A 12,553-nucleotide genomic window follows, 5' to 3' on the forward strand; every position below is an offset into this window, starting at 1 on the left:
CCACAGTGTCACGCTAGTGCTTGTAACTTCTCCGCAAAAATACTCTACACAGGCGTCATGATGGCCAAGGAATCGTGTTAACGTACGTTATATAGCGTGGCAGAAGAGTAAAATAGCAACCTGGCGTCACACAATGCGAGTTGCTTAACGAGTCAGTCATTGAATGTTTTCAACCCGTTACAAAGGGCTCAGCCATAATTCTTCATCGTCATTAGCCACAGCACAAAGTGCACATAATGCCTCACAGATGTGTAGCAGGTACCACGATTCTCCGAAGAATGAAGAAAAATGGCATAGTGGGTGCTTCGCTACTACAGAAAAATTATGATTTATGGCGTAGTGGGTACCTTCCATGTGTACTTGTATTAGTTTCCCCAAGAAAATATAGAACGAGTTCTAGAAAGGGTGCTGTTCCAGCTTACGCTGTGACTGTGCTGCGTGTTCCGCGCAGTACTGGCGAATTTTTTTATTCAGATTAGCGGTCTCGCACAGAGAGTGCACTCACTGACGTGCTGCTTTTGAGATCGTGCTCACTCCCTTGACACAAAGCATTGAGCCCGCTAAAAGAAGTCGTAATTGACTTTTGAGAAAATAAATATTATGACTTTGAAGGGTATAGTACTGGTTTGTGCTAGTTGGTAGGAATTCCTGGTACAGTTTCTTCCACTCCTCTGAAGAACGTAGAAAGAAGGTGTTTTACCTCTCTCCCACTTTCTTAAATAAGAGGAGAGCAAGTAACTATATCACAAATTCCATGTTTTTATGAGTACTTTAACTTCAAATTTTTGCACTAAAAAAACGTTACGAACCGTTACGGAACGTTTTTTTTTTTCGTTTCAGAACATAAACGGAACGGAACTTTTTGCGGTGAAACGAAACTAAAACCGAAACGAAAAACATTTCGTTCCGACACCCTGCTCACCAGTAATGATGTTGTTGTACGTTTGAAGATTACGTCGTTTTAACAGTTGAGCTGTTTTAATCTTGGGATAGCGGCGTGTGTAGTTCGCGCAAAATTCGGTGGGTATGCGCCAAGGAAAGTGGGTATGTGCGAAGCCGCTCGTAGCATAGCCAGCTTAAGCATGCACTGTATAGTTAACAATGGGGTCGGAAAGGGAAGTGCGGTGGAGCGATCTTAATGTAACGAGGAATGAAAGGAGCAAGGAGGAGGGTAAAGCATCGCATAGCCTTGTATACAACAGTTTAGGAAGGGGATGGGAATGGCAAGTATTCGTGAGGTGGAGGGAAAGGAGGAAGAAAAGGAATAGTTGATAGGGTAAACGAAAGCATAGCGTTGAACACTTCAGTATAGCAAGGGGTAGGAACGAGAAGTCACGTTGAGGAGGAATGCAGTGATGACAAGGAAAAAAGAAAGAATGCAAGATGAAGAAAAGAAATAAAAGAATGTGAAGAAAGAACTGAATCTGCCTTATCTAGGTGGGGGCGCCTGTTTCTTGGCTGCGCTCATTGCACAGAATTCACGCGTATGGAACTGGCTGTAATTTTTTGTTAGTTTTTCAGGTAAAATGAGTGAAATCGGCCCTACACAAACAATCAATACACGAAATCCTTGCCCACATTAACATGAAGACTGCCTGATTCGGGATAATTCGGCGCCATACCGCTGTACGGTGTGTGTTCAAGAATTACCGAACCTCTAGTTAGCAAAATACAATTATTCATAACGAGGGACAAAACACTAATCTCCTTTTATGAAGTCTGAGCAGTGAGGCACACACTTTTCCCAGCACTGTTCAATGTGGGAAACACTCCTAGAACAGATTTTTAGGAATGGTGATCAGTGGCGTTGTTGCATCACGTGTGATGTCAGTTTTTCAGTCAAATCAAGTAACTTTTCGTGGCACTTTCAGCTCCAAAAACAGCCGAAGGTCTTGCGGAGTCATGTAGGGCCAGCGCCACGTCACGGCAAACCATGTGTTGTTGATCTTATTGAGCTGCGATTTAACGCATTTTGTTCAAATATTTGGTTGTAGTTATGTTGTAAACAATAGACCATATTCATACTATCTATCAGGTGATAGAGAAATGCGCGGAATACAACCAACCCCTATACATAGCCTTCATAGATTACGAGAAGGCATTTGATTCGGTGGAGACATCAGCAGTCATGCAGGCACTGCGGAATCAAGGCATCGACGAAGCCTATATAAACATAATGGAAGAAATCTACAGCGGATCTACAGCCACTATAGTCCTCCATGAAAAAAGCGACAGAATCCCAATAAAGAAGGGCGTACGGCAGGGAGACACGAACTCTCCAGTGTTATTCACCGCGTGTTTACAGGAGGTTTTCAGGGCCCTAAATTGGGAAGAGTTAGGGATAAGAGTCAATGGAGAGTATCTCAGTAACCTACGATTCGCTGATGACATTGCATTGATGAGTAACGCGGGAGACGAATTACAGCTCATGATTACTGAACTGGATAGGGAAAGTAGAAGAGTAGGTCTGAAAATTAATATGCATAAAACTAAAGTAATGTGGAACAATCTTGGCAGAGAGCAGCGCTTTACGATAGGTGGCGAGACACTGGAAGTTGTAAAGGAGTACGTCTACTTAGGACAGGTAGTAACCGCGGAGCCGAACCATGAGATTGAAATAACTAGAAGAATAAGGATGGGTTGGGGTTCATTCGGCAAGCATTATCAAATCATGAATTGTAATCTACCACTATCCCTCAAGAGGAAGGTATATAACAGCTGCATCTTACCAGTACTTACCTACCGAGCAGAAAACTGGAGACTTAAAAAGAGGGTTCAACTTAAATTGAGGACGACGCAGGGAGCGATGGAAAGGAAAATGATAGGTGTAACCTTAAGAGACAGGAAGAGAGCAGAGTGGGTCAGGGAACAAACGGGGGTTAAGAACATCGTAGTTGAAATCAAGAACAAGAAATGGATATGGGCCGGGCACGTAGCACGTCGGCAGGATAAGCGGTGGTCATTAACGGTAACTGACTGGATTCCAAGAGATGGCAAACGCGTGAGGGGGAGACAGAAAATTAGGTGGGTAGATGAGATTAAGAAGTTTGCAGGTATAACGTGACAGCAGAAAGCACAGGACCGGGTTGATTGGCGGAACATGGGAGAGGCCTTTGCCCTGCAGTGGGCGTAGACAGGCTGATGATGATGATGATGATGATGATGTGAAACTCCCGGTGCACAAAGATGTCTTTTCGACTCGTAACGCTTGGCTGAAAGTCAAGCACCGCAAAATAGTGTGCTACTCGCTGACTGCTTATCATAACATCGGTTCTCACACTGCGTGGCATCTGTCGCAATGTATTGCTTGTGAGGATAAATTTATTCACGCTATCGGTGATTTTTTTTCGAGAAGGATCTCCACTCCTCATGCCTTGGCCGACGCAGGACAACCTTCATGTCCCATATGAACGACATGCTTATCAAATTTTGGTTAATCATCCTGCCACACGAGCTTTGGGCGGCTGAACTACCCTGAAGTTTTCACATTATGCGATAGCCCTGTTGTTGAGCTCTCAGGAACGGAAATTCCAAAACTGGCAATAACCAGTCGGTGCACTTCATCTGTGAATACGCAGTCAGCAGAATTGTTCGAGTGCATTCTTGTTTAGAATATGTGTTTCCTCTCCAAATCGCATTAAAATTTTTAGCACACTTGTGGACAGAAATAAATTGCCCCATGGGAGACACCCTTCCTGGCTTCTTGGCAGCATCTGCCGCAGATATGCCTAGAAAGAGAGTACATTGTATTAAACCTATGGCACGGCCACGCCACAAATGCATCGACACTGAAGCCAAAAGAGGGTGAACGTGTTTGAGGCGCTGCGAACGGTGGCCTGCACTACATGGTCCTTTAAGAACTCCAACAATCTGGTTCAGAGGTTCAGAGGTTCAGAGTTTGCACAAGTGCAGAGCTGCAGAACTGAAATGCTTGCGTGTGCTCTACTGGGCTGACTGGCACATTGTTGGAACGGGCAAAACGATACGCATTTTGAAACCTGTATGATTATCTTCATTGTCAAAACGATTAGCTTTTGGCACACAGCTCAGGTGCACATGCTTCGAAGTACCATCCAAACAGCTTTCCACTTTAGAGTCACTAAAGAATTCACACCTGGGGTGTTTCGTGCGGACAAAACGACGACGTTCTTCATAACGCAGCCCGATCTCTTTGATTGTTTCTCTTCACAAGTCAAATACAGCGCGCACCACACGAAGACTGACACAAATTCTTGCTCCATTGTGTTGTTGTTGATACCTGCTGTATATTTGCCGTGGTGTACGAACAATAAAACTTCAGTTGTTAGTCAGCGCCTGTACCCCAATTCCCTTGTGTCAGTCTTCCTGTAGTGTGCGACGTATTTATTTTAGAATTACGGCTTGCGGTGTTTCTTATGCAGTGACTCAGCAGCCGGCAAGCGAGAGCAGCTGGTCGAGAATACGCAAGTCGGGAATTGTATGTGGAAAAAACTCGGAGCCAATATTTTTTATATGTTGTACTTCAATCTTACAACTTGGCGCTGCAAAATATTGCTATTAATATTATGTTCTGCTTTTGGGGACCATGCAGTTGAAGCCGTTTTTAAGAATCACCAACGTAAGAGCAATATAGGCCTGAGATGTCAGACTACATAATAGAAAAAACGCCAGACCTGCGCGGAGAGCACAGCACAGTCGCAGCGAGAGCTGAAAGAGTGGCATTTCTATAGCCTGTTGTAAACTCTCTTGGGGCAACTAATACAAGTACACTATCAAGGTACCGACTACGCCACAAATCATTCTTTTTGTGAAGTAGGAAAGCAGCCCTTATGCCATTTTCCTTTATTCTGCGGAGAACCGTGGTACCCGCTAAACAGCTCTAAGGCATTATGTGCACTTTATTGATGCTGTGACTGATTACGAAGAACTATGGCAGATTAATTTGTAATGGGGCGGAAGCATTCAACAACCCACTCGTTGCACAATTCGTATTCTGTGACGCCTGCTTACAAAACTCGCGTCGTGTGACGCCTGGTTGTTATTTTACTCTGCCACCACACTATATTACATAACTTAATGTGGTTCTTTCCCGACATGAAGCCTGTATAGGGTCTTTTTTGCAAAGCAGTGGCAAGCACCGGCATGGCTCTGTGGTAGAATATTGGCTCCCGTGCAGAGTACCAAGGTTCGAACGCGGTTCTATCCTGGATACATTTTCGTATTTCGTTTTTTTTTTTTGTAGCATTAGCTACGCTGGCCGAGGTTCAGCAGTTTATTATCGAGAGACGTGCTGCGCATGCGCGAGTAGCAGTGACGTCACGGCGAAGCGCTGGCAAACAGGAGCCGCTGCCGCCGCGCGTGCCTAGCGGGTCTGCGCATTCCAGAGGAGTGATGTCATAGCCGTGGCAGACGCACTGGCGCGGGCGCGTGCCCAGCTGTCACCTCCATTGCGCAGGATCCAAGTCTGACGCTGCGCCGGGCGTTGGGCCCATAGAGACGCCAGTGTGTTACTACACTGACCACCGAACCGTCTTTGTGGCAATAGAGAAATGACGTTGTTAAAAAAATAAATATACATGTGTCACATAATGCGTATACTATGTGTGTGTCACTGAAGCAGCAGTAAGCACGGTAATCAAGCTAACCATAGACAACCAGGAGAGCTATGAATAATCAGCTGAACCTAAGCTTAAGCTTCGTATATCTTGGCGTAGCCGAGCTAAGCCACTACGATTTTTTTTATTTCGCCCGATAGCGGTTACGGACACCGGTGGTGGCGCCGGTCGCGGCGGCGGCAGCGGATAATTCGGTGCCAAAAAACGGCCGTTGCTGTGATCTCATAACAGCTTTCTCTGTAAAAAAAACTTCATCTACAGCCGTACCTCGAACCCCGCTTTTTCTTAAGGGAACCGGGCATTTAGCTCCTACACCATGTTCCTGAAGCCACGATTAGCTCTTAAATAACCATATAATTCAAGTTACCGATCGCAGCGCCATGAGTGGATTTACCCTGTTCTGGATTTACATTTCGGATATCGTTCTGAGAACTGACGAGTTATATTGCACACTAGTACTGGCCTTTACTGTGGGTGTTGCCAGACTGTTGCAATTGGTGTCACTATGGTAAATGCTATTTTCGACCTTAAAGGCGTTACTAACATTTTAGTGGAGGGCTAGCCTGTACCTCATACTGGCAGTAAGCAGTAGTTAGTATATGTATATATTGTCTGTGTGACGATAACAGTACTTTAGGGGAATGAAAATTTCCGTCAGAAAATCATCTTTATTTAGGTCCTGAGAAGCCTGAGATGCTTCTACCCAGCTCTTGGCTAATGCCACGTTGGAACAGACGCCGTGACTCTCCGCTCGTCCATGGGCTCCCTGAAAAGCAAGAATACCTATTAGTTTTTTTTAGCCAGCAGTTTCAGATTAATAGTAAAATGCTGTTTTGCAGCTTCTGAAAATTTTGAATCGCATAAAAGAGCTAGCCACATAAAAATTTTACAAAATTTGCTTCAGAATTCCGATGCCGTAAAATGAAAAAAAAGCTAACGACGCAATACCCGGCTTCATTGGAATACCAGGCTCATTAATCAACGAGGACAAGTTCCGCTATGACTGCTTGAAAGAGACATCATTAGCAATGGATCAGTCTTGGCATTGTGCTGGAACTGAGTCATGAAATAATCCATTGCGATGTCATCAGACAGGCTTAGATCAAACGCATTTCTGCAAGAAACAGGTACCTTCAAAATATTTTTTTTTAAGTTCGACAGGTGTAGCGCTCTTCTAACAAAAAACGCGTGGGCCTGGCTGCTTTCTTTCCACACAAAGGAGTCGCGACGTGGAACTACATATGTTTTACACTAAATCGAGCATTTTTAAAGTTCATGCGGGCGCTTCAGTTTTTGTATGCCTTTTTTCTCAAGTGTGTTCTGGCTGCAGCAAATCACCCACCAGACTTATGTAAAGCAATGGACGTTTTTTAGTAGGGGCAACTTTTTTCTTGATGCAGTGGCTCATGATGATCACGGGTGAGGGCTGAACAATTTGTTATGTCTGAGCAGCTCTACACCACTCACGCGTTAGGCAATTAACATACCGTCAAACCTGCTGTGATTGTGCGCTTCTGCGACGCAATATAACGCCTGTTAAAGTGACTCGTCTCGCGACACAACACCTGCATGGACCCTTTTTCTGAAGCGATTTCAAGCACTGGCCTAGCTTTAGAGTAGAACAGTTGGCAGTAAAGCTGAATGCCTGGTCTAGATACCAGCTCAAACCCTGCTGTTAAGGCCAATTTTTAAATGTCGATCGAAGTTCTGCACCACACGCCGCGGTGTTAAAGGTCAGAGTCTGCTGAGGTACTGGAGGCTGTCTCCTGAATGCTGCATTGTATGCTGCATTTACTAGTGAATTTTATCACCCCATATATCACAGCATAACCTCAATTGCCTCTGCTACATTAAACCAAACACAGTAGCACCAACATACTTGCCTGTAAGACACATTCACGCAGTCACAAATAAAATACATGAATGTGCAATACAATTGAAAAATTATGCAGCTCAAGCTAGTACCGCTTGCAGCACATTAACGCTGCATGTCACTCTTTATGAGCAGTCATGTTAGACAATGACATGCGTCTTAAAGAAGCACATGTTTAAGCAGATGCATACCATCTTATATGGATTTGCCAAGGGTTACAGTCGGAACGCTCCCATGATCTCCTGCAAGCTGGCCTTCGCTACAGTGACACAAACAGTTATGATCGACGGATACATGAAAATTACACCATCTCCCGCTAAAGGGGACCATGAGGCGATGCGAAGCCGGAGCACTTGCACGATCGCGTTCCGTTGGCGTTCGTTGGGCATGCTACCGACCTCGCGTCGTGGAACGCGAAGAGGGACGCTACGCGCGTCGTATCTTCCATCTAGCCTGGCCGTTAATTCTCACAAGGCGAGCGGGGAACGCGGTCGACAGACGGGCGAGAGGGGGGGCAGCGTAGGAGAGGAGAGAGAAGGGGAGGGGACGCGCATGCGCTCGAGCTCATCGCGGCGTTGCGCAGGAGGCAATTTCGGCATGTCTAGCCCGCGTTTCAGAGGAAGAGTGGAAAGGGGAAGGGATAGGGGGGGGGGAATGGGAAAGTGGAGAGGGGAATGGGAGAGGGAAATGGGAGATGGAAAGTGTAGAGGGGCAGGGGAGAGGGTGAGTGGAGAGGAGCTGTGTGGAGAGGGTATGCGCATGCGCAGTAAGGGTGGTCACGCCGCACACCACACCACCACCACCGGATTGAGCTCCGCCTTAAGATACTTCGTATCTAATAATACATTCCACAAGACACTTCTTCACTTCATACACAACACAAGCCTAACGGCGCACATTTATTACAAACGTATTCAACAAATATTATGCTTTAAGGGCAAGTATATGTCGCAAATAAAAAAAGGTAGTGTCAATCATCCGGTAAATGATTCACTGCCGGTTCCCGTTCGGCTGGTTGCTTTTTATAGCGCAGCTCTTCGACGAGCGTTCGTGTACTGTGCGTCGTACAGCAAAACACTGAACGATTCTTTGGCTGGCGCGCATCGAGTCACGTGACCAGCCTATTCTTTTTCAGAGGCGCGGCTCGATTTTGTGGAACTTTCGCCGCTGAAAGTGGAAAAAAAAAGTAATGTTAGGAAATGAAAAAGAAAATATAATGAAAGTAGAAATAAAAGAGGAGCAATAAATGCAAGTATAAAAAAAATCACAGCATATCCACGGAGTGAATGATGATGAGTGGACGAAGCTGCGGAGGTTCATCGGTAAACCGTGAATCTTCCGTGAATTCTTAATAATAATAATAATATCTGGGGTTTAACGTCTCAAAACCACGATATGATTATGAGAGACGCCGTAGTGGAGGGCTCCGGAAATTTCGACCACCTGGGGTTCTTTAACGTGCACCTAGATCTAAGTACACGGGCCTCAAACATTTTCGCCTCCATCGAAAATGCAGCCGCCGCGGCCGGGATTCGATCCCGCGACCTTCGGGCCAGCAGTCGAGCGCTATAACCACTAGACCACCGTGGCGGGGCTTCCGTGAATTCTGCCCAGTACATCATCACCGACGTGAGATCGGGCGCGTTCATACTAAAGGTTCGATGAGTTATGACGACTTGCAGCGCACTTTATATTTACATGTACGCTGTGAATTTTCATTGTTTAGAAAACCATTGCTTAGAAAACATCTGGCGTCTTTCGTTAAGCAGCTGGCGTCTTTTCGTTTTGCTTTAGAAACATCTGGCGTTCTTTCGTTTTGCTTTTACAAAACACCTGGCGTCTTTTTGTTGGTTTATTTCATCAATCAACGGCGTTTTGAACAAAATTTTTATTGTTTAATCACGCACAGGAGAAATCTCACCAGGCACTACCTTGGAGGTAAAGAATGGCTGCTAATGGGAATGAGAGACAGAAGAAGTCGGCTTTTAGCTAACGCTGCGAATTTTTTATTGTTCAACAACGCACAGGAAAAATCTCCCACCGGCACCACCTTGCAGGTCAAAGCGTAAGACTGTTTACATACTACGCTACGAGGGACGAACGGGTGCCGCTATAAGGAGCTTCGCCCCTAATAAAGAATAAAGAAACAATAACAAATGAAAATAAAGAACTGTCTGTAATTGCACTTCTTGCAGCGAAACATAAGGCAGAAAGATTTAAAAAATTCACAGCATATCCACGGGTGAATGACGAAGAGCTTGGGCGAAGCTCCGGAAGCAGTGGGATGTATTGGAAAGCAGTGTAGTGGGAAGCAGTGGGAAGTAGTGGGATGTTTGCAAATACGAAGTAGTGGGCAGTTTTTTCAAAGGTGGCTTCCGTTCCCCCTTCATTATAACGGCTTTATGGTCGGTGAAGTAATGGAACGGTGATGGATCATAGTGGGATGTTTCCAAAGACGAAGTAGTGGGCAGTTTGCAAATAATCGGTGGTGAGTCGTAGTATACTGCCGGTTACGCCTTACGCCTTACGCCGGACGCGTGACAAGGTTAGACTAAGAAGAGCTTCGCCCCTAAAAATTAGGAAATATCACAGGCTTCGTTCTGCATTCCCCTCAGACGACTCGAAGGCCAAAGCAATCTTCATCTTTTTCTTCTCAGTCGTTGTATTGGTCCGCGCCTGCTCCCCTCCGAAAGCTTTCTGCACCTAAAGTGGTTCTGCACAGCCTCCAGGATCTGGGCATTGCAAGCTTTGTCCACCTCACCTGGTTTTGCACTGCCTCTGTGGTCGGCCCACCTTTCACCAAGCGACGATTCCACGTGATACCGCCGTCATGTGAGATCATCGTGATGTAATTATGACATTATGATCATGCCACATACTTTGGCAATGTGTGACAGCGCCTCGAGGTCATGTGGTGACGTCATCATGGGATGCTGATTTTTTGCATCACTCGTGTTGATGCCGCCGATAGTCAATTATCGCGTTTGATGAACCATCTTGGGATTTCGCTTTGAGGAAATTGAAATAATTAAAAAAAACGTGAAATTAAAAAATCTGTCTGTAACTGCAACTAGATGAAGGTCTCTCTCAAATTATTTGCCTCGGTATTTGGTCTAGTGAAAACACGCCTAGGGCTGCTCTCATATTTCCTTTCAGGTTGCTGATGAGGGAATGCACGTGCCGCATACATTGGCAGCACTACCAAACAGCTGAGTTTCGTTTTCAACACGTAGCTGAAGGGAGGAATAAATATCGCAGAAACTTCGAATTTTTTAACAAAAAACATATCTTTTCCATTCCTTACTCCCTATGCACTGTTAGTCTGGCTTTCTGCCCCCGCCCACCCTACGCGCACCGCTCCCGTTCTCCAAATAGCAGAAATAAAATGTCAGCTTCGTACATACCCCGCCAACGAAAGTGTCAGTAAGGACGCCCGTGCCGTTGTATAAGGGTGGTTTTAATAACATACACCGAATTACTTAATATGTTACACTGGTATCAAGTGGAGTGTAAGGAACATAATTACCCTTAAATCGCACACCGTCAAGTATGCAATATAGTCGCCTGATTTCCTTTCACAGTTCTCGATTTTATTATTTTACAAAACTGAAATGGGTGAACATTCCACGTGCCATGATAGCCGTTTTCGGATTGGCTGCCTAGTTTTCTTGAAATGCGAGCGCTTAACGTAGACAAAGACGTAAAGAAATGACACACGGACAGGCTTCCAGCAGCAACTGGTTCCAGCAGCCAGTCAGCCATTTTGGCTGCCGAGGCTGCTGGAAAAAGCAACATCTTCGTTGCAAGGGCGAAGCAATGAATGCGACACCAACAAATTGATTTGTCACACGAAGAACCAGAAGCAGCTCGGTACTTGCAGCGTGCCGCTGAAGCACAAAGAAGGACGCCCTAAAAGAACGCACAGCCTGAGCATGAAGTAACAACTGTCACAGCTGTTACGTCTATGTGCTTTGGAAACGCGCTGTAAGTATCGAACTGCTTCTGGTTCTTCGTGTGACATTTCAATTTCTTGCTATCGCATTCATTGCTTCGCGCTTTATTGCGATAGCAATTATGAGGACACTCTTGGCTGACTTTTGCCGTAACCGTCATGTCCCGGATATGTATATGTATGTATATATGTAAAAAAGGCACAAAGAAAAATAAAGCAGAAGAAAAATGTCCGAAGCACCTGACGGGGGATTCAAACCATCGACTCCCTCCTCCCCAGCCCGCTGCATCAGACAACTCAACCATGCCCCACGCATGCGCCGGCGAAACAACGGCGAGCTATTTATACTGCACCATTTACCACTGGCAGTAAGGAAATCTCGGACGAGCCTGAGCGTGTTTTCTATCAGGCAACGCTCCTAATTTTCTCTCAGTTTGAAAACTGACCTTGAGACGCGCACGAGAAAGTGGCTGATTTCTGTAAGCTTTCTTGATGTGGAAGATAAAAAAAAAAGAACAACAGGCACACCTTATATCAGACGCCCCCGTGTGGCCGGAGACGCAGGGGGTCACTACACGCGCCACAGTTTAAATGAAGAAGAAATATCTAAGAGCATCTGATTCTCCATTTTGGACACTTGCACACGCAACGCTCTTAATTTTCTTCCAATTTGAAAACTACCCTTGATACGCGCTTGTAAAGTGGCCTATTTCTGTACCCTCTCGTGATGTGGAAGAAAAAATGCATGTGCGTTCTTTTCGGGCGCCATTCTTTGTGCTTCAGCGGCGCGCTGCAAGTGTCGAGATGCTTCTCGTTCTTCGTGTGACATTCCAGTTGCTTGCTATCTCATTTATTGCTTCGCCCTTGCGGCCACACTCCGTGAGCGAACACTCGGGATAGATGCAAATAAACATAACACAAAAAAGTTTCGTTCCCCCCACACCTTCTGCTTGGCAAGAAGTATTCTACCACGGAGTCACGTCATTACTTGAAACTGCTTCTTCAGCAAACGCTACAAGAATTTCATGCGATGGAGCAAGCCTCCTTGAAGCATGTATTATTGCGTGGCAGAATCGTAAAATCGCACCAAGCACCAAAAACATGTGAACTGCGTAATGAGTGGGTGGTTTAAAG

Source organism: Rhipicephalus sanguineus, chromosome 8 (genome assembly GCF_013339695.2).
Source record: "Rhipicephalus sanguineus isolate Rsan-2018 chromosome 8, BIME_Rsan_1.4, whole genome shotgun sequence".
Taxonomy (NCBI): domain Eukaryota; kingdom Metazoa; phylum Arthropoda; class Arachnida; order Ixodida; family Ixodidae; genus Rhipicephalus; species Rhipicephalus sanguineus.